Genomic DNA, 21,998 nt, shown 5'->3' with positions numbered 1-21,998 from the left:
ATGGAATACATCTGGACTGCCCATCTAGGATTGTATTTTTAAACTATGTCCATGCCTGTTGAACACTTTTAACCTTTTCAGCTGCACCTTTCAGGTTTTTTTTTTTTTGACTATTTTCCTCATTTTATCAAGGTTTTCCTTTTGAAAATGTAGTGTTTACTTATTGTCCCCCTTCCAGTTATTATTTTAAATTTGATTATGTTATGATCATTATTGCCATGTGACCCCACCACCATTACTTCTCTCACCAAATCCTGCATTCCACTAAGAATTACATCTAAAATGGCTCCCTCTCTCGTTGGTTCCTGAACCAATTGCTCCATGAAGCAGTCATTTATTACATCCATCAGGACATGATAGACATGTCTCTAGCATGTCCTGATGTTACATTTACCCAGTCAATATTGGGGTAATTGAAATCTCACAAGACGCTGGTGCAGGATTAGAGTTTAATCACCAAGAAATGCTGTTAGAGTGTTTACACAATTAAACATCAAACACATATAAGGATTTAAACTGGCAACTCCATGAATTTCAAGTAATACTTTAAACTCGGTCCCCCGACACGGTCCCGTGTTTCGCCAGGCTGCGTCGGGGGGGAACCAGGGATACATTCAAATCTAGAGTGTAAAAACAAATACAAGTCAGTTCAAAATAATTGGTGAAGCTAGGCTACAATGTGACATACGTTTCACAAAAGTACATACCTCTAAAATGTCACCCGGAGCGCGCAGGCTCACACAGGTGACAGCTATTTAAACGGAGGAAAAGGCGCGAACGTGACAGCTTTCGCGAGAGCTGTCAAGAACTTACTTGACAGTTCCCGCGAGAGCCAGACAGCCAGAAAATCTCGATGGATATATCCCTAGTAAAACAGGTGCCACTCAATTTCTCTATTGAGGCCCTGGGGGGCAACCGTGTCAAGCGTAAAGATCCACCTCTGCTCCCTCCGGCCCAAGGCCTCAGGGAAGTCCCCACCCCGAAGGGGGGGACGGACAACCTCAATTACTGAAAAAAGAAGGTCGGAGACGGTGTGACCAGATTGAATCCAGTGCGAAACCAGGGGCTCATCTACTCTATGAAGGCGAATGTTGGAGCAATGCTCAATCATACGGGTTTTTAACATCCGGGTAGTTTTGCCAACATAGAGTAGAGAGCAAGGACATTTAATAATGTATACTACCCCATTATTACTGCACTGCGAAATTGGTTAGCTTCCCTGATTTCTCTTAGCATCTCATCATTTGTCTGACCATTTTGTCCAGGTTTGTCTTATACTCCTATCATTATACTTTTACCTAACACATATGGGATTTCTACCCATATAGATTCTACTGAGCAATTAGTCTCTTGTATGATCTTTATCCTGTTGGACACTATACCCTCCCGCACATAAAGTGTCACACCCCCACCAAGTTGATCCTCCCTATCATTGCAATATAATTTGTGCCCTGATATAGCACTGTCCCATTGGTTATCCTCCTTCCTCTAGGTCATGCCAATTATATCAATCTCATCATCTACTGCTATATACTCTAACTCTCCCATCTTACTTCTTAGACTTCTGGCATTGACATACAGATATTTCAAAATGTGTTTTTTGTTTGTATTTGCAACTTGCTTTTCAGTTGATAGGAATAATTTGGAAATATTTAGCTCAGATGATTTTTTACATATAGGCACATGGACTACGTTTGCTTTTATTGGACCTCTCTTTTGGGATGCCCTAACTCTCCTGTTTCATTAGTATCCTTCAAGGATACATTCCTCCAAACCATGCACTACTTAGTGACAGCTTTCCCCCTTGTTCTAGTTTAAAAGCCGCTCTATCTCCTTTTAAAAGTTAGGGCCAGCAGCTTGATTCCACAATGGTTAAGGTGGGGCCCATTCTTTCAGAAAAGTCTCCCCCTTTCCCAAAAGTTTCCCCAGTTCCTTAAAAAACTGTATCCCTCTTCCCTGCACCATTGTCACATCACGCATTGAAACTCTGGAGTTTGGCCTGCCTCTGGGGACCTGCACTTGGAATAGGAAGCATTTCAGAGAATGCCACCCTGGAAGTTCTGGAGTTCAGCTTTCTACCTAAAATCCTAAATTTGGCTTCCAGAACCTCTCTTCCATATTTTCCTATGTCATTGGTGCCCATATGTACCACGACAGCCAGCTCCTCCCCAGCATTGTCTATAATAGAATCTAGGTGACGCGTGAGGTCTGCCACCTTCACACCAGGCAGGTAAGTTACCAGGCGGTCCTCATATTAATTAATTAATTAATTTATGTATTTATTTATTTATTTATTTAACACTTTTCTATACCGACCTTCATAGTAAAAAACCATATCGGATCGGTTTACATCGAACAGGGTAGAAAACTGGAGTGACAACTAGAATAAAATAAAATAAGCAAGTGAAGTGGAAGAGGCAAAGTTACATTCAAACAAGGGGTATGAACTTGGAAGCTTAATCAGCTGGAAGAGAGGTTAAAAACTGGCGATAATTATAACTATAATACAATAGAGAAAAACAGGTTAAATCATCATGTGCTTAGAAGTACCAGAGTCCATCGTTCAGGTAGAGGAAAGGTCCATCGTTCAGGCAGAGAAGAAGGACAGACTAGTGTGTATCTGGGGGATCTGAGAAGGCTTGGCGGTAAAGCCACATCTTGAGTTTTTTCCTAAATGTTAAGAGGCAGGGTTCCAATCTGAGGTCTGAGGGGATGTTATTCCAGATGGATGGGCCTGCTGTCGAAAAACTCGGTCTTTGGTTGAGGTGAGGCGTGTGGCTATAGTTGGGGGAAATTGCAGAGTTTATTTATTTTATTTATTTATTTTTAGTTTTTATATACCGATCTTCCTACATTAGATGCAAATCAAATCGGTTTACAATGAACAAAAAACTTGCCTGTAGGCATTACTTGGAACCATGAACATCTATGAAACCTTAAGTAACATAGTCAGAGAAAAGAATAACCAAGTAAACAATTTGAAATTACATAGTAATCAAGGTAAACAAAAAACAAATTGAATTACATAGTAATAAAGGACACAAGTAATAAATGTCAAAAAATGATCGATACAAATAATATGTGCTTGTACTTGGATCAATTAGAAAAGAGGAAATAAGATGATGTGCAGAAAAGGAGTGGTGAATAGCGAAAAAATAAAATAAAAATAAAAAATAAAAGGAAAAGTCAAAGAGTGTCTGAGGGTCTCTTCAAAGGGAACCTGAGTAAGAAAGAGCAGAAATGAGAGAGAAATTAAAAACAAACCAAACTATATTATTGAAAGAAATGAACAGGGATGTGTTGCAAAAGATGGAGAGAAAGCTTTAAGCTAAAAAGAGGGTTCAGGAAACGCAAGATTGAATAACCAAGTTTTTAGTTTTTTCTTAAAGGAGATTGGGCATGGGTCCTGTCGGAGGTCTGGAGGGAGATTGTTCCAATGAGTGGGACCTGCGGTAGAAAAGGCCCTTTTTCTTAGAGATGTTTTAGCTTGAGGGATAAAGAGAGTGCCTAGGTATGCTCTTTTCATCTTTCCTTTGTGAATTTCTCTAGTTGGTCTGTTGGTGGAATGAAGTTTGAAGGGGATTTCGAGGTCAAGGTGAAGTTGGTTGTGGATGGATTTGTATATTAAGGTGATTGATTTGTGCAGGATTCTGAACTTAACTGGTAACCAATGTAGGTTTCTGAGGATGGGTGAGATGTGTTCTCCACGGTTAGTGTTGGTCAGCAATCTCGCTGCGGCGTTCTATATCATCTGCAGTGGCTTGGTGGTAGATTTGGGGAGGCCTAGGAGGAGGGCGCTGCAGTAGTCAATTTTGGCAAATAGCAAGGATTGGAGAACTGTCCTGAAGTCGTAGAAAAATAGGAGTGGTTTGAGTCGTTTTAGAACCTGGAGTCTGTAGAAGCAGTCTTTGGTTGTGGTGTTGACCATTTTCTTTGTTTAGTCGATTGTCGAGAATTACCCCAAGGTCTCTTACATGTGTATAGGTGAGATGGGTGTTGTTGGGGTGTGGTGGGGGGATGTTATCTTGGTTTGGAGAGATGAGGCGGAGCTCTGTCTTTGAAGCATTGAGTACCAGGTTTAAGCTGTTGAGAAGGCTGGTGATAGATAGTAGGCAGTTATTCCAGTGGGTGAGTACTTTTGAGATAGATTCTGTTATAGGGATCAGAATCTGTACGTCGTCTGCATAAAGGTAGTGAATAAGGTTAAGATCAGTTAGCAATTGGCAGAGGGGGAGGAGGTAGATGTTGAAAAGGGTTGGAGATAAGGAGGATCCTTGTGGTACACCAAGTGGGGACTTTGTTAAGGGTGATTCTTTATTGTTGATTTTGACTTTAAAGGTTCTATTGCAGAGGAAGGACTTGAACCAGCTGTGGGCTGATCCGAAGATACCAATGTCTGTTAGGCGATCCAGGAGGATGGAGTGGTTGATGGTGACAAATGCCACCAAAATGTCTAGCAGGACTAGTATAAAGGAGTGGCCTTTGTCTAATCCCATGATGATATGGTCTGTAAGTGAGATGAGGAGTGTTTCCGTGTTGCGTGATTTCCAGAAGCCATATTGCGAAGGGTATAAGATGTTGTGATCTTCTAGATACTCTGAAAGCTGGGTGTTTACCAGTTTCTCCATTAGTTTGGCTAGAAAGGGGAGATTAGAGATGGGGCGGAAGTTGACTAATTCGTTAGGGTCTAAATTATGTTTCTTAAGGAGGGGTTTAAGGGAAGCGGTTTTTAGACTGTCTGGGTAGCTCCCTTGAGTTAGAAGGCAGTTTATAATGCTTGTCAGAGATCCGGAAATCGTGTTTGGAATGAGAAGTAAGAGTTTCGATGGGATATTGTCTGCTGGGTGGCTAGATGGTTTCTGTCTTTTTAGGAGGGATTCAATCTCCTTGGTGGAGATTGATTCGAAGCTATTGAACTTGGCTCCCGTGAGGGGGTGAGGATTCCCACCTGAAGTGAGCGGTGTAGTAATAGAAGGGAGGAGGGCTAGCGTATTCGAGATCTTCTGTTGGGAAAATGAGGCGAGATCATTAGCCTTGGATAGTGCTTGTTCATCTGGTATAGACGGGGGGGGGGGGGGGGGGGTTGCTTTAGTGATTTGTGCAATGTAAGAGAAGAGAACTTGGGCATCATACTGGAGATGGTGGATTTTGTTGGCATAGTATTCCCTTTTTGTTGTTAGAATAGAGGCCCTGTAGTGATGCAAAGTTCCTTTGTATGCTGAAAGGGTAGATGAGTTTGGGGTTTTGCGCCATCTATTTTCCTTGTGCCGTAGGTCTTGTTTCATCCTTTTGAGTTCAGAGGTGAACCAGGGTTGATTTCCTTTTTTTACTGGGTTAATTGTTTTGGAGACTATTGGGCACAATTTGTTTGCAACTGCTTCCGTGATCTTATGCCAAGAAGATAAGGCAGAGTCAGGATTGGATAGATCTAGGTTTGTGAGTTCCTTGGAAAGCTGATCACTAAGCATATCGGATGGGCATGATTTCCTGTATTTAATGGTTGAAAGGTGGTGTGAGGTGTGTGTCTGTTTATTTGTGGAGAAGGTAGATTTTATCAGGAAGTGGTCTGACCAGGGTATAGGGGTACACGAGGGTTCCATTGTACAGGAGAAGTTAGAGTTGATGAAAATTAGATCCAGGGTGTGTCCAGCTTTGTGTGTAGGGTTGTTGATGATCTGACTGAATCCCATTGCATTGAGGGTAGTGATGAGGGCTTCACAATTAGAGGAGCGAGGTAAGGCGTCGATATGGAGGTTAAAGTCACCCATGATTATGATTGGGAGGTCTGAGTTGATATGCTTCACTATGGATTCTATAAGGGGTGAGGGGTCGGTTTCTAGTACTCCTGGAGGAGCGTAGACTAGTAGTAGTTGCAGTTGTTTTGATTTGACTAAACCCAGTTCCAGTTTGGAGTTAGTTCTGATTGTATGTGCTGTAAGTCTGAGTTCTTTCTTGGTGGCTAGAAGAAGACCACCCCCTCGTTTTTTGTGTCTGTGGAAGGTGGCGATGTCATATATGTGTGTAGGAAGTTGGTTAATTAGAGCAATGTCCGAGTTTTTTAGCCAGGTTTCTGTGATGGCACAGATGTCAGGGTTAACGTCCAGGAGGTAGTCATTGAGGATGTGTGTCTTTTTAGTCAGGGATTGAGCATTAATAAGGGTTACTGTGAGTAGGGCGAGCCCTAAGAACTGGGTCAGAGGGGTGAGCATGATTGGGATGAGAGATTTTGAAACTCTTGGTGGTATTTCTTGATCCGTAAGAGTGCTTGAGTGGTAGCGGTGGTATCTGATGGGGATTTGATGTGTTAGCATTTCTTCCCGGAGTTCCGTTAGGGGGGATTGGGCGTGAAGATGCGAAGGAGATAGCTGTTAGAAGCGGTGAAGTCTCGTTAATGGCAGGGCTGTGGAATGATCCGTGTTAGACTCAATTGTATGGAGACTGCTATCGACGGTCTCTTTAGATGGTCTGGAAGAAGCTATGGTAGCGTGGTCTCTGGAGTTCCAGGGGTTGACAGGTTTAACTCTTTAGAGGCCCCTCTTCCTTTACCCTCTCTTCTTCCTCTCGTTGGGTGTTGCGGTGTTCTAGATCTGGCCAGATGAATGGGTCGGATGTTCCTGTGCTGCTGCTGTCTGTAGGACTATTGCCTGTGTTTGGGTGAGCGCGGTGATTGTTTAGGAAGTGAGGGGTGAATGCTATGGCATGCTGGCTGAGGTAGGGATATCAAACAGTGTAGAGGCAATACTTACTGGGGAACGCGAGTTTTACTGAGGTAGCGCAGGAGTTCCGGGGACTGTGGCCTGTGTATTGGGAAGAGGGTGATGCAGTGGAGCTGTGAAGAAGGTTTGGTGGGTCCTTGCATGGCTGAGTGAAGGTGCTGCATGAAGGGGCGCACAAAGGGGCCTGCCCCTTTGTCGCGCTCCTTCGGCGCGCGGCGCCTAGCAGAGCTCTAGTTTAAAGCCCGGCAGGGCTGGCTCTGATAGGTGGATGCTGTTAGGTGGGCGGGCCTTAGGTGCGGTTCTTTTTGCAGGTTTCTTCTAATGGCGGCCGAGTTTGGAAGCGCGGTCGGTGCTGGGGCCTCCCGGGTGTGGAGGGCAGTCACTGACCTGACCTTCCCCTGGTGGGGCTTTGGCGCCGGTCGCGCAGGTCTTCGACGGCCGAGGCGATCCGGATCATATCCACCAACTACCCTGCGATCTACATTTCTAATAATTGAATCAACAGCTATGATGGCCTAACCCTTCCCTCCCGGGCAGTAGCCCTGGGATACTTGTTCTCAGTGCGAGAGGACAATACATCACCTGGAGAGCAGGTCCTTGCTACAGGATCACTTCCTGCTACACCAGGGTGATGTTCTCCAACTGGGAGAGCTTTCTGATCCAAGGCAGCACTGGGGCTGCCAGACTGGATTTGGGACTTGGCTACTATGTCCCTGAAGGTCTCATCAATGTACCCTCTCTGTCTTCCTCAACTCCTCCAAGTTTGCCACTCTAGCCTCTAGAGATCGACTTAATTCCCTGAGAGCCAGGAACTCTTTGCACTAGGTGCACACATACAATCTCTCACCAGCGGGTTAAAAATCATACCTGTGACACTCAATGCAAAAGACTGGAAAGCCCCGCTCTTGCTGCTGGACTGCTGCCTTCATCTTAATTTTGTTGAGTTCCTAGTTAAGTTTAGGATTCTAAGACAGTTGGAAGTAGAGTATTTTAAATTTACAGGTGAATTTACTAATTGATCAGCTAGTGTCCTACAAGGGGATAATTAAACTTTCAATAAGAGCTGGTGCAATAGTATGATTTAGATAAGAGCCTGATTGATTTTTAATGAGAAAGTGTCTCCTGCCTAAAAATCTAGGATTGAATGGGTAGGAAAGACAGACACTAGAATTAACAACCTCTGGCTAAAGAATATATCCCACTATTTCACCATTCTCCAAAATTTTATAAGTCCAAAGATTTCCCAAAGTTATACTTACCAATCCTTTTTCAGCACCATTAAATCAATCTTCACTCAAAGAATTGAAGGGTTTGAGATTCAGCACATGCTTCCAGTCCTCTTCTACTGCAATGTGTGTGGAACTGTGGAGTTCAATCCCTTGTTCGCTTGCTGTGACCTCTGGAGTCCTCTCCCGGGGGATGCTGGGAGCAGTATACAGATGAGCCTTTGGGTTCTCTTCTACTGCAAAGGGTACGGGGCCTCTTGAAGCTGGGGCTGTGGAGGTCAATCCCTGGATCGCTTGCTGTGACCTCTGGAGTCCTCCCCCTGGGGATGCTGGGAGCAGTATGCAGACGAGCCTTCTGGTCTTCTTCTACTGGTATGTGGGATTTTTTTTTTTCTTGACAGTTTTTATTTTACCCTATATATGCACTATTTGTTAGAGAGGACCAAGTTGGTGGATAGATTTGGTCTCATTAACATAAAGAGGTCAATATTTTAAAGGTTTGAGGTTCTGTGGAAAACTTTCACAGGCCTATGAAATATTTGTATTGACTGAACACCACTTTTTACAGTTCAATATGAGATATACTTAGGACCCAATTCACATAATTATATATATTTTCTTTACTATTGACAGACTGGAAGAGAAGCCATGCCGAATCTATTTATCTATCTATCTTTGCACATATATGCACGTTTTTATCTTAAAAGGGTTAAGCTTAGAACAAATTAACCAACTGTGATTGTCGTATTGCACCTCAATATTATTTTTAAGCCTTATGATTTTGCATACCATTTTTAGAAGAAGATTGTTGACCTGTGTAAACAATTATCCAATTTTGTCTTGCCAGGCAATTTGCAGAATAAACCAAATGATCTATTGTGGTTTAATTTTGAAGTCACCAGTAGGGAAGTAGTTTTTAACATTGTTAGGAAGATTAAATTGACTACATGCCCTCTCTACCCTGTTACGTATGCCGTCTGCGGCAGACCCCGTGGCACGGCCCCCTCACCTCTCTTCAGTAACTCCAGCACCTGGTCCCTCGTCTCTGGTGGTGGTAGGCCACCAGCTCTGTCCTCGGGCCAGCCCTGGTGCCTCTGGCTCAGCTACAGACCCTGGTGTCTCCGGTCCAGCTACCACTTCTACTGCTCCACATCGGGCCTCTCCACGTGGCCTGCAGAGAGATACTGCTACATGGCACCACACCCCTCCCTAGGCATGTGCGCGCATCACTGAACCTTAAGTAGGGCCCGTGGGGGGACTGAGCTGTGGCCCCGGATGATGATGTCAGCGGAGCACTGGTATTTAAGCCCAGGTTCCGTTCCCTAGCTTTGCCTTTGCAACAGGTCTCCTCACTGGTCGAGTACTCATTGCCTCCTGAGAGATTCGTTTCAATCCTGTGTTCCTGTTCCTCATTGACCCCAATTCCTGATTCCTTTGTTCCTGTGTTCCTGCTCTTCAACCCCTCTTCGGATTGCCCTCATGGACTTTGACTCTGCTTTGCCTGACCACGTCGTTGACTTTCTCCAAGCCCGGACCTCTGCATTGCCTGACTACTCTGTGCATCTCTCCAAGCCCAGCCCTTTGCTTTGCTTGACTATGTTTGAGTATCTCCGTGATCAAACTTCAGCCTTGCTTGCCACTACTTCCAGATTGCTGCCAGCCCTGACTCAAGCTTGCTCTATGATGCCTCTACAGACTGCGTCCTGGACTTGGCCTATTCAGGCTTCAGCCTGCTCTTGCTCGGGTGCCCCCTGTCTGACTTTGTTCCTTTGGCGCCCGGGTCTCCGGGACACTACCTCGTCTAGTACTAAACTGTAGCATCTCTCTACTGTTGTCCCTGGACTGACCTCGATCTCTCCATCTGCGACAACATACAGAGGCCCACCTAAGTCCAGCTGGCCCCACCACCCAAAGGCTCAACCCTCAGGGAATGAGGGCTGGTATTGGTGAAGCACCAGCTGGCCTCCATCCATCAGCCCACTTCGCCTGTTGACAGTGGGCTGATGGACGGGTTCTGTCAACCCCACCTACGGGTTGCGTCAACCCCACCTCGGCCCAAGAGTCCACTTCCAGCACAACATACCTATACAGTATTGTGGTTATGAGATTTTGATAGATGATATCTGCTAACCTTTTACCAATTTTGTAAATCTGTCCTTAGAAGCAAGTGATCTGCCATGTTTGCTCAAACAAGCATCTATCCAGTCTTTGATTAAAATAACACAAAATGATGTAATATATTTATCAAACTATAGACCCATTTCATTTATATCATTTCCTGCTAACGTTATTTAATCTGCTATTATAAAATAATTATACCATTTTGAAATGATCATCAGGTATTTGAAATTTTTAATTTGGCTTTCACCAAAATCATTATACAGAACTCTTCTTGAGATGAAACCAAAATGTCCTTCATTGGGGATTTGATGGGGGAATCTAATATTCTGCGAGTGCTGTTAGATTTATATTCAGCATTTGACACTCTTGATCATAAAATCATGCTTAGCCTCTAGTACAAATTGGTATTGGAGTCATGGTGGTTTCCCCCTCCTTGACAAATAGATCACAGCAGATAAAAAAAATGTGGTTCTCTCACCCATTCATGGTTCTCATTGAAAATAGGGGTGCCACAGGGATCTTTGCTTTCTGCTATATTGTTCAATATTTATCTTAAACTGTTATGTAAGCTTCTTGCTGGACTAGGCTTATATTACTCTATTTATGCAGATGACATCCATTTCCTTTTTCCCTGCTCAATGAATACTGAGACCACTCTTGGTCTGTTACCCATTTATCTCTCATCCATCAAGAGCTGGCTATCTCATAACAAGCTAGTCTTATATTTTGGCAAAATGTAGATAATTTTTTAAGAAGGAAAGTTGATGTTTCTTTTGTTTAGCATTTTAGTTTTGCAGGTCAGCAATTGCCAGTTGTCTGACAAGCAAAAAATATAGAGGTTATTATTGAATCAGATTTATTTTTTAAAGCTCATTTAAAATCCTTAGTATAGAAATCTTTTTGGAAGCTCCGTACCCTCTGTGGATTAAAGCCCTATTTGAATATAGTTGACTTTAGGACTGTTATACAAGCCCTTATGCTTCCTTCCATACATTAATGTAATTCTCTGTTTCTAGGTCTACCTGCATACACAATTAATGCCATTCAGATAATTCAGAACTTGGCATCAAGAAATTTAACCAGTACATTGAAATTTGAGCATATTAGTCCGATGTTGAATTCCTTTCCTTGGCTACCTTTGGAGGAGTAGCCTAGTGGTTAGAGCAGTGGGCTTATAAACCAGGAAACCAGGATTCAAGATCTGCTGTTGCTCCTTGTGACTTTAGGCAAGTCACTTTACCCTCCATTGTCTCAGGTACAAACTTAGGGCCTCATTTTCTAAAGTATTGCAGGCCTGCGATATTTTAGAAAATTGCGCTAATGGAGGGTGGGGGGTCAACCCGGGGGGAGCAGTCCTGGGCTAGCCGGCAGCGATCGCACTGCCGCGGTGTGATCACTGCTGGTTTCACACCCAATAGCGCCACCATAGAAGGTGTAGCTATTGGGTGCGAAATAGGACGTGAAAAGGCCCTTACCTTTTTGCTGGAGGTGGCGTCTTCATAGAGTCGGCCCCGGTGATGCCCAGACTCCTCCTCTTCTGGGGCAGACTCCACCCCGATTTAGGTAGCGCAGGTGTGCGCTACCTTCGCAGGCTATTGCATAGCCTTGGTAAATAAGGCCCTTAGGGGGTCATTTATCAAAATGCGATAAGGTGTTTTCGCATGCGTTAAGGGCTTATTGCATGCGAAAAACCCCGTTAATGCATGCGATAAGCCCTTAACGTGTTTACCGCATGCGATCGTACCATATCGTATTGGTGTGATGCAAATTCCAAAAATGGGAGGAGTTAGGCATAGCCTGTCTGTGAAGAGCTTGCACAGCCCTAATGCCAATTTTAAGGTTTCATTGCCATTTGTGATGTCTGCTGTAAGTCCAATTTCAGCTGAATTGACAGGTTCAGAGAGAGAGAGAGAGAGAGAGAGAGACTAACTAGCCATGATATCATGGCCCATAGGTAGGTATTTGTATTAGGGATGTGAATCGTGTCCTCGATCGTCTTAACGATCGATTTCGGCTGGGAGGGGGAGGGAATCGTATTGTTGCCGTTTGGGGGGGTAAAATATCGTGAAAAATCGTGAAAAATCGTGAAAAATCGTGAAAAATCGTGAAAAATCTAAAAATCTAAAAATCTAAAAATCGCAAAACCGGCACATTAAAACCCCCTAAAACCCACCCCCGACCCTTTAAATTAAATCCCCCACCCTCCCGAACCCCCCCAAATGACTTAAATAACCTGCGGGTCCAGCGGCGGTCCGGGACGGCAGCGGTCCGGAACGGGCTCCTGCTCCTGAATCTTGTTGTCTTCAGCCGGCACCACTTTCCAAAATGGCGCCGAAAAATGGCGGCGGCCATAGACGAACACGATTGGACGGCAGGAGGTCCTTCCGGACCCCCGCTGGACTTTTGGCAAGTCTCGTGGGGGTCAGGAGGCCCCCCACAAGCTGGCCAAAAGTTCCTGGAGGTCCAGCGGGGGTCAGGGAGCGATTTCCCGCCACGAATCGTTTTCGTACGGAAAATGGCGCCGGCAGGAGATCGACTGCAGGAGGTCGTTCAGCGAGGGTTCCGGCGCCTCGCTGAACAACCTCCTGCAGTCGATCTCCTGCCGGCGCCATTTTCCGTACGAAAACGATTCGTGGTGGGAAATCGCTCCCTGACCCCCGCTGGACCTCCAGGAACTTTTGGCCAGCTTGTGGGGGGCCTCCTGACCCCCACGAGACTTGCCAAAAGTCCAGCGGGGGTCCGGAAGGACCTCCTGCCGTCCAATCGTGTTCGTCTATGGCCGCCGCCATTTTTCGGCGCCATTTTGGAAAATGGCGCCGGCTGAAGACAACAAGATTCAGGAGCAGGAGCCCGTTCCGGACCGCTGCCGTTCCGGACCGCCGCTGGACCCGCAGGTTATTTAAGTCATTTGGGGGGGGGTTCGGGAGGGTGGGGGATTTAATTTAAAGGGTCGGGGGTGGGTTTTAGGGGGTTTTAGTGTGCCGGCTCACGATTCTAACGATTTATAACGATAAATCGTTAGAATCTCTATTGTATTGTGTTCCATAACGGTTTAAGACGATATTAAAATTATCAGACGATAATTTTAATCGTCCTAAAACGATTCACATCCCTAATTTGTATCCCTATGGTAGGGCCACCTAGTAACTTGGGGTGGGGATTAGGTAAGAGTGTAGGGGATTAGGGGCCACTTTGACATTCAACGTGATACCTACGAACAGAACAGTGGTCTCTTGTGAAGATTTGCTGGCCTTTGGAGTGAGGAAACTCACTCCAAGATGAGATTTGGGCAAGGTTCTCTCAACCTAGCTTGATGGACTCTCTACCTGGGTAACATCAAGCTAGGTTGAGAGAACATTGCCCAAATCTCATCTTGGAGTGAGTTTCCTCACTCCAAAGGCCAGCAAATCTTCACAAGAGACCACTGTTCTGTTTGTAGGTATCACGTAGAATGTCGAAGAGGCCCCTGACCCCCTACAATCTTACCTAATCCCCACCCCGAGTTACTAGCTGGCCCTACCATAGAGATACAAATACCTACCTATGGGCCATGATATTATTCTCTCTCTCTCTCTCTCTCTCTCTCTCTCTCTCTCTCTCACCAAACATGGTCCCCAGTGGTTGAATGCAGATCTGGCACTTAAACACACCCCTTTTGCTATCGCATGCAGTACTTACCACATTTTGATAAATCCAGGCCTTAGATTGTAAGTTATCTGGGGATAGGGAAATACCTGAATGTAATCCACTTTGAAGTGCTGTGAAAAGTGGAATATAAAAATCTAAATAAAATATTAACTTAAAAATAAACTATAAAATGCTTGTAATGATTCATAATGCTTTGAGTAATGAATCTCCGCTTTGCATTCATTCATAATTAAAAATACATCACCCTGTACGGCGTCTTAGATCTGAAGGTTAATGCCTATTAGATGTCCCTAACTGCAAAGCTTTTCATCTAGTAGATAAAAGAGAAAAATTGTTTTCAGTAGCAAGTGCTATACTATAAAAAACAGTTACCAGTCGAGATGTACAAACAAGCATGTAGCAAAACATTCAAGAAACAACTAAAGACATATTTATTTAAACAGACTTTTTATTAGTGCACAAACACATGCCCTGCATTATGAACATCAGTTGGTAAAGGGCAAAGCAATTTAGCTATTCAGGTTTTATTTATGAGCACAAAATAATAGGCATCACAGCTAGCTCATTTTTACATTTTTTATGCTTTATTTTTTTCTTTTAGACTATTTTATGATGTTTTATGTGTTTAATATATTTTATATCTATGCTTATAGCATTTAATGTACTGTGTTTTTAGATATTTTATGATGTCTTTTATAAATGTCTGTTATGAATGTTTTTTTATGTAAGTCATCTAGATCATGGGATAGTGAGGTCTATAATTTAAATTAAATTAAAATATATTTGTTTCATAACAGTTTCATTTTGGGAAAATAATTTAGCATTAATGGATTAATTTAGCAATAGTTTTCCTATAGCTATAGTATGAGATAAGGTCAGGCCATAAGTCAGCCAATAGTTGTCTTCATAAAGATCTATTATAAAGATTTAACATAGTAACAAAGCAATATAATAAATTATGGTAGATATAGTCTGTGAGTAGAGATTCATCCAATTTAGGCCTGGATTTTCTATCTTTGCAAAGTTTTCTGAATCACGTGGTAACGGGGGGCAGGGGGCGGGCCTGTGAAAGCCGGCAGCGATTGCACCACCACGGTGTTATCACTGCCGATTTTCCCACCCAATAGCGCCACCATGAAAGGTGGTGCTATTGGGCGCGCTACTGGCGGCGATAATGGGTCTTACCTTATCGCCACCAGTGAAGTTTCCATGGTGTCCGCCCCGATGCTGCCCCGACTCTGCCCCTATCTAGCTATTGCACACGAAAAGTCCCTTTTCGCGTGTGATAGGGATAGAAAATGACCCCCTTAGATATATGCTCACAAAAGAATCCTTTATGCAACCTAATACCAATTCCATCCTCCTTCCAAGTATTTTACCTGTCCTCTCAACCCTTTTACCATCACTGTCTCGATCATGCCCAAAACTTTCCTAACCGATGGCCTCCACCTGTTCTGCTAATAGGTCATTTCAGGTCCTGCCATCTTGAACTTTGTGTCACAAAACAATAGGCAAACAAATACCCTGATATAATCACACTATTCCTGATTAAGGTTGTAACTGCGACTCCATGCAGGTTATCAAGACACTTGCTGCTTAGGTTTGTAACTGCCATTCTATGTGAGGTGCGCCAATATATTTCTGAAAGTAAAAAATCAGTCATACTGCTGCAGTTACGGGGTGAATTGCTGTTCCATGCACGTTTTCACTTCTTCATTACTATTTTTTATCTGCAGGGATTTTCTATATTTATCCCACTTTTTTAAAAATTATTTTACCTATTTTGTCTCTGCCACCTTGCACGAAAGAGCGTTCTAGGCATCTACCACCCTCTCTCTGAAGAAATACTTCCTGACATCTATCACCTTGAAGTTTCACATCATAAGCCCTAGTTTTATAATTTTATTTCCACTCAAAAATTTTTACTTTTTGTACATTAATACCTTTTTCATAGTACAACTATTGCTACCTAATTCTTCACATTCCAGCTCAAAATATTATGAAGACCATGATTTTTGAATAGACAAAGGTCAGATCTGTACAACTGTAGAGTGTATCCTGATGACTACAGTAGGAAAGGGATGCTATGGCTTTTAGAGAAAAATTTTAACAACTAATTTAGTTAAAAGCAGGTGACTGGCAGTCAGGTTATTGTGATGCCCTATGTCTTGCAATAAAACGTCTCTCAGTCACTAGCGATTTGATGAATTATCTCATCAGAATACTTTACTGAAAACATGTTGTTATTAAAAATACCATATCCTTAATGTTGTATATTTCTATGCAAAATATTTTAGAATATTAGATAAAATCAAGAATTCTCCAGTACAGATTACTGTTTGCAAAGCTTTTATGATGCACAAAGAAGGTTTCAAATGAGCAGCATTCTATTCAGCTTATATTTACCACAAGACTTTTATATACAGGATGCACAGCAGTGCATTCTTACTTTCTGATCCTTTACAGAAATAACCTGAGAGAAGGAAAATGCGTTCAGCAAAACTGACCTTAACAAATTTCTTGTCTCTGTAGCATGACTTTAGTACAGTGTTTCTCAAACCAGTCTTCAAGGAACACCTAGGCCTGGATTCACCATTCTATTGCAGAATGGTGAATCCAGCAAAAACAGGGGTGGGGACAAAGGGGGGGGGGGGGGGTGGGCCTGCGAAAGTCATCGCCGCCAGTGAAGACACTGCCAAGTCCGCCTCCTCGCAGCCCCGACTCCTCCCTCGTCACCTTGACTCCACCTCGACTCCGCTCCCGCATGCTATCGCATGCGAAAAGGGACTTTTCACTTGCGATAGGGGCTTATCGCACGCGATAAGCGTTAGAAAATGAATTTCCCCCCCCCCCCCCCCCCCCCCCCCCCTCCCCCCCCCCCCCCCCCCCCCCCCACCCCCCCCCCCCCCCCCCCCCCCCCCCCCCCCCCCCCCCCCCCCCCCCCCAGCCTGTTAGGTTTTCAGGATGTCTACAATGAATATGCATGAGATAGACTTGCTGCTGGCTCTTCACTCTTCATGGACTGTTTCAGTTGCTGTAGCAGATGGCTGCAGTTGCCTCTCTCTCCAAGGTTTTGGTAGCAAGCTTCCATGGATTCTGACAGAGGCTTTCCTGGCAGCCCTGCCTGTATTCCCAGGCACAAAGGTTTTCCCTTTTCTTTCATGGTAGGATTCCAGCAGTAAAACTTTCTTTCAGTCAGGCTCTACTCTGTTGCAGGTCCACTTTTCTCTCTTTTCTCAGGGCAGCAGAAACTTTTCTTTCAAGGGCCAGACCCTGTTCCCTCCCCCACACACACAAACTTTCTTCTTTTTTTTTTCTGACAGGGAAAAAAGGCAAACCAAAACCCTGTCACTAACTTTTTTTCTGCTCTCCACACTGGCAGAGCTACTCTCTGGCCTGTTGCACTTTAAACTTTTAGACTGTTCCTGTAATCCTTTAACTTTTAATTGCCTATGCAGCCAGGCCAAGGAATTTTTTTGTTGTTGTTTTTATCTCTGTGTGCTTTTCTTGCACAAATCAGGCTTTACGTCCTCTTCAATAACACAAGTTTCCAAACAGTGGGAAAAACATTTTCTCTTCTTTTTCTCTCTCTTCCTCCCTTGGAGGCTTGAGTACTGCTCTGCAGAGCAATTAAAGAAATCAGGCTTTCAAACAAAACTTCCTTTCTTTTTTTCCCTAGATGCATGGATCTATGGCTGTACTTAGCAAAGTACAGAAAATCCCATTTCTAACACTGTATGTGGCGGAATGTATGAGTGATCAAAGCTTTTCTCTGTGCTCTTTATTTAAACTGCTTCAAATCTTCAGCATTCCCAAGCATTCATAATTAAAAAAAAACAGTTAAACATTTCTATTCTCAAGGCTGCTTCCTTTCTTTACTCATAGTTCTGTGGTAAGGAGCTGGCTTCTCCTGTAGTTCCCAGGCCTCTCCATGCTCTCCTCTGAGGCCTTGTTATATGCTCACAGCTTTTATGCCACCACATCCCAGTGACATGCTGCTCTCCCCCCTCCCCCTCCCCCAACTGCCAGCACAACCACTGGCTCCCATGGCCACTTACCAGTCCTCCCTGCCACGTCCCAACAGGAAGAACCTACATCCCGCACAGTGACCACACTGCATGATGCCAGCTAGTGTAGCAGCCCCCCCTCCCCTCAGCTACACAACCCCCTCCTCCATCTGTCCCCCAGGTACAAATCATTATTGTTGAAACGAACAATAAACGTAGGCTCGGGATTACCCCACAACTGTGACATATATAGCCCCACTTCCTCACATAATCATCAAACTATAAAAAAGGGGGGGAGAGTGAGAGAAAATTAAAAAAATGCCACCACCTGGTGACTGAGGTAATGTCGCTACCTCGTTGCACCAGGCAGGAAAAAGATGACACCGCCTCCCCCTTACCCATAACTCTTTCTGGCGAAATTAGCCAATCCAGGATGCACTAGGCATTTTTGAAAAATTACAGCCTCAATCATCCTGAGAAAAGCTCATGCACCCCCCTTCCCCCTCCTCATACTTGCCCACACCTCTAAATCTTTCCAACGGATTGAATGCCCACCCACTACCCCCAGTCTGTAATAACATGGGCAAGGAGGGAATTAGGGCATTCTCCCTCACTACCCAACTCATAAAACACACAGGACACAAAACTGGGAATTCAACAAGGCCGCAGTTTATTAACAAAACTGAAACTGAGCCTCAACAAACAGCAGTAGGAAACTCTCTCCCACTTCCTCACAGCATTTATGCCACCACGTTCCAGTGACTTACTGCTCCCCCTCCTCCAACGGCCAATGCAACCAGCAACTCCAACTGCCACTTACCAGTCCACCCTGCCACGTCCCAGCAGGAAGAACCCACAGCCTGCACAGCGACCACACTGCACGTAGCCACCTTATATAGCAAACATCCCCCCAGCTACACAAGACCCCCATGTGTTCCCCAGGTAGAAATAATTATTGTTGAAAAAACGTCAGAAAATTCAAAAACGCTGCTGCCACAGCCACTGGGTGACTGAGGTAATGGTGCTACCTCGTTGCACCAGGCAGGAAAAAGATGACACCACCTCCCCCTTCCCCCATTGGCGAAATTAGCCAATCCAGGAAACATTTTGAAAAATTGCAGCCTTGATCGTCCTGAGAAAAACCCATCCACCCCCACCCCCTCCTTACACTCACCCGCACCTCAAAATCTTCTCGACAGGGGTAGATTACCAGCTCACCATCATGTTAACGGTGACAGGGTAGACTTCGCCCTCCAGCCTGCAATTACTGACAATAGTATCATGGGATCTATGTAATGTTTGAGTACTCGTCAGGTGATTGTAGCTTGGATTGGCCACTATTGCAAACAGGATGCTAGGCTTGATGCACTGTCTGTCTGACCCAGTATGGCAACTTCTAATATTCTTAATCTGTATTGCTGTTAATATGTTCATTGGGACCCCCATGTAGGTGAACTTGCAATAGTCCAAGGTAGTCAAAACAAGCTTTAGAAGTACGGCCTTAAATGGCAAAGCATGTGTCGTTTAAAGAATATCGCCAAAACTACAGATTTTGCTTGCATATGCAAAAACAGATTGCAATCCATTTATACTCCTAGGTTTTTCATGTAACTAGTAATTGGAATAGATTGTCCATCAAATAAGAAAACATGGATGTCACTTGATGAAAAGTGACCAAGTATCAGTACCTCTGTATTATCCACATTTAACACTAATTTACTAAGTAAAAGCCATTCTTTAGTTTCTATTAAATACATAGAAACAAGGTCTAGTATGCATGACCCGGGTGAAGTTTCCGGGATGAAATATTGAATGTCATTGGTATAAATATACAAATATATTGGCAAATCAATAATATATCACAAAAAATCAGACAAACAAAAAATCATATAGTGACATATAATCTTGACTCATTTGAAATGAATGGCGGTCGGATGCTGTAGCAGTGGTGGCGTCTTTTTTTGAAATCGGTAGGGTAACATGGGAAAAAGAATCACGGGATGTACCGCAAGAGTGGCTATCCTGTGGGAGCTCTTTTAAGATATATTGAAAAGCGGGAGTCGAGGAACATATCTGTAAATGCGTCTATTGTTTCCTGGACGCATAGATGAAACCTGTATGGAAATACTGTAAAAACGAATGTATTGAAGACATATGAGCAGCAGAAAAAAAAATGTTATGCTCTCCTGAAGAAGCCTGTGGAAAGGCGAAACATGTTGAGAGGATGAAGAGGATATAGAAGAGGATGAAGAGAGTACAAAAATATCATAACTGTTTATATAAGAAAAAGGATGTGACTGGTAGTTATGAAAATTTACAGCAAAAGGAATTTTTTCTGCTTTTGAAAAATCTGTATGGAAAAGAAAGAAATATTTGTAAAACTTCAATATATAGGAAAAGATTTGAGAAAGGTTTTTAGAGAATAGATGTGTGAAAGGAAGTATGAATGGTTTGTAAGTATGGGTTGGGATTTTTAGGTTGGTATTCCTTAGGTTTGTGTTTGAAATTTTAAAAAAAGAGTGTTCTTTAGAATATTGTTGTAAAACAAATAAAGATTATAATATATTATATGTCACTATATGATTTTTTATTGGTATAAATATGGCATATCACACTGAGTCCAATAAGAAGTTTACACAATAGGATCATATATAAATTAAATAGGATTACTGGTAGGACAGAGCTTTATGGGATCACTGTCGATATACTAAGCCACAAAGATTCCTCTGATTTGCTGTTCAGAGTAGATTCTGCCATTTGTAAGCTTCAGAAAACAATTCTCACCCAACTATGTAAAAGAGTTTAAAAGCTAACAGCAAGTCATTAATCTGGCAAATATGAATTGAGTAATATAGGACAAGATGTGTGCTTTTACGCTAAAGTTTTAGCATGCAATCTAGAGAAGTAAAAAATATGCATCAAATCAGAGTTTTGTCAGAAGAAAATTGCAGGCAGAGAGCAGAGTGTAATAGTATTATCATGATTTGTATAGCACATACCAGATGTATGCAGTATTGTACAGACACAGATAATACAAAGGAAATGGGCTAAAACATTTCTGACATGCCTTTTATCAATTAACAATTTTAATAAACTCGTACAAGATTTATAAATGTTAAACCTTGTAGTCTGTTATTGCTGCCAATGTTTCAAATAGAACATTACTCTGTAATAAAAGGAAAATGGGTTATTTCCTTGAATACCCTGGAAACCCTTTGTAAGGGTATTTTAAATGAACTTTTTTTCCTTTATATAGTTTGGTACTTTTTAAAATTCATTTTGGAGAATGAAGCCTTTCCAGATCCTAATTGAATTACAGCAACAACTATAGTGAGACGTTTCAGAATAATGTAAATAATTACTCCTATTACTGTTAGTTACTATAGCTTTTCTTCTTCCCCTAGTTCGATCAGTCCTGTTTTATTGTAACTTGTTCAATGTTCTATGTTACTACACCCCCTGTTATTTGTAAACCAGCATGATGTGATTGTATCATGAATGCCGGTATAGAAAACCTCTAAATAAACAAATAAATAAATAAATAAATGCCTCCGGTTCCCTCATCTCGCCTTCCAAGGTAGTACCCCTGGACTGTCTTCTCAGTACTGACCTTTTGCCTGTTCCTCGACCATCCTTGCCTGCCATCTGCCCGGACTTATGCCTGTGACCTGACTACGTTGATTGCCTTCTGGAACCCGACCTCGCCTTGGCCAACTATTCTGGACTGATCTTGCTTTCCATTGGACTCTCCTTGCTGGCCTCCTTTGACCTCCGGCCTTCCTCCATGGACAACGACCGCACACCTTTGTGGTAGTGGGCACTCCTCCAGGCTATCTCTTCTGAGATCCTGTGAGGCCCACCTGAGACCATCTCCTCTTGTACTCTGCCTCCTGGTGGCAGGCGCCCTCCAGGTCAGACCGGAGGGCCGTACCAACCCTGCCCCAGGCCAAGGGTCCACTTCATGCACAACAGCATTTATGGATATATTTTGTTAGTACCTGCTAGCATACTGCTAAATCCAAGCAACATTAATACATGTGATTTTTTTTTTTTTAGATCTAAATACTTCTTCAAAGAGATGCATCAAGTTGGGCACTTCTGAGGAGTAATCTTTTATTCCGATTGTGATAATAAGAACAGAGGAAATTGGGTGAGAATGAGAAGTTACAATGGTAAAAATGTGTATACATGCACTCTTCCCAATTGAGTGTACTCTGCCTTTAGTTACATGTCTGCCTTTAGTTACATGTCTTACAACCAGAGATAGGCAAACAATTTGC

The sequence above is a fragment of the Rhinatrema bivittatum genome, chromosome 4 (assembly GCF_901001135.1).
Source record: "Rhinatrema bivittatum chromosome 4, aRhiBiv1.1, whole genome shotgun sequence".
In the NCBI taxonomy this organism is placed as follows: domain Eukaryota; kingdom Metazoa; phylum Chordata; class Amphibia; order Gymnophiona; family Rhinatrematidae; genus Rhinatrema; species Rhinatrema bivittatum.
This window is presented reverse-complemented; position numbering follows the sequence as displayed.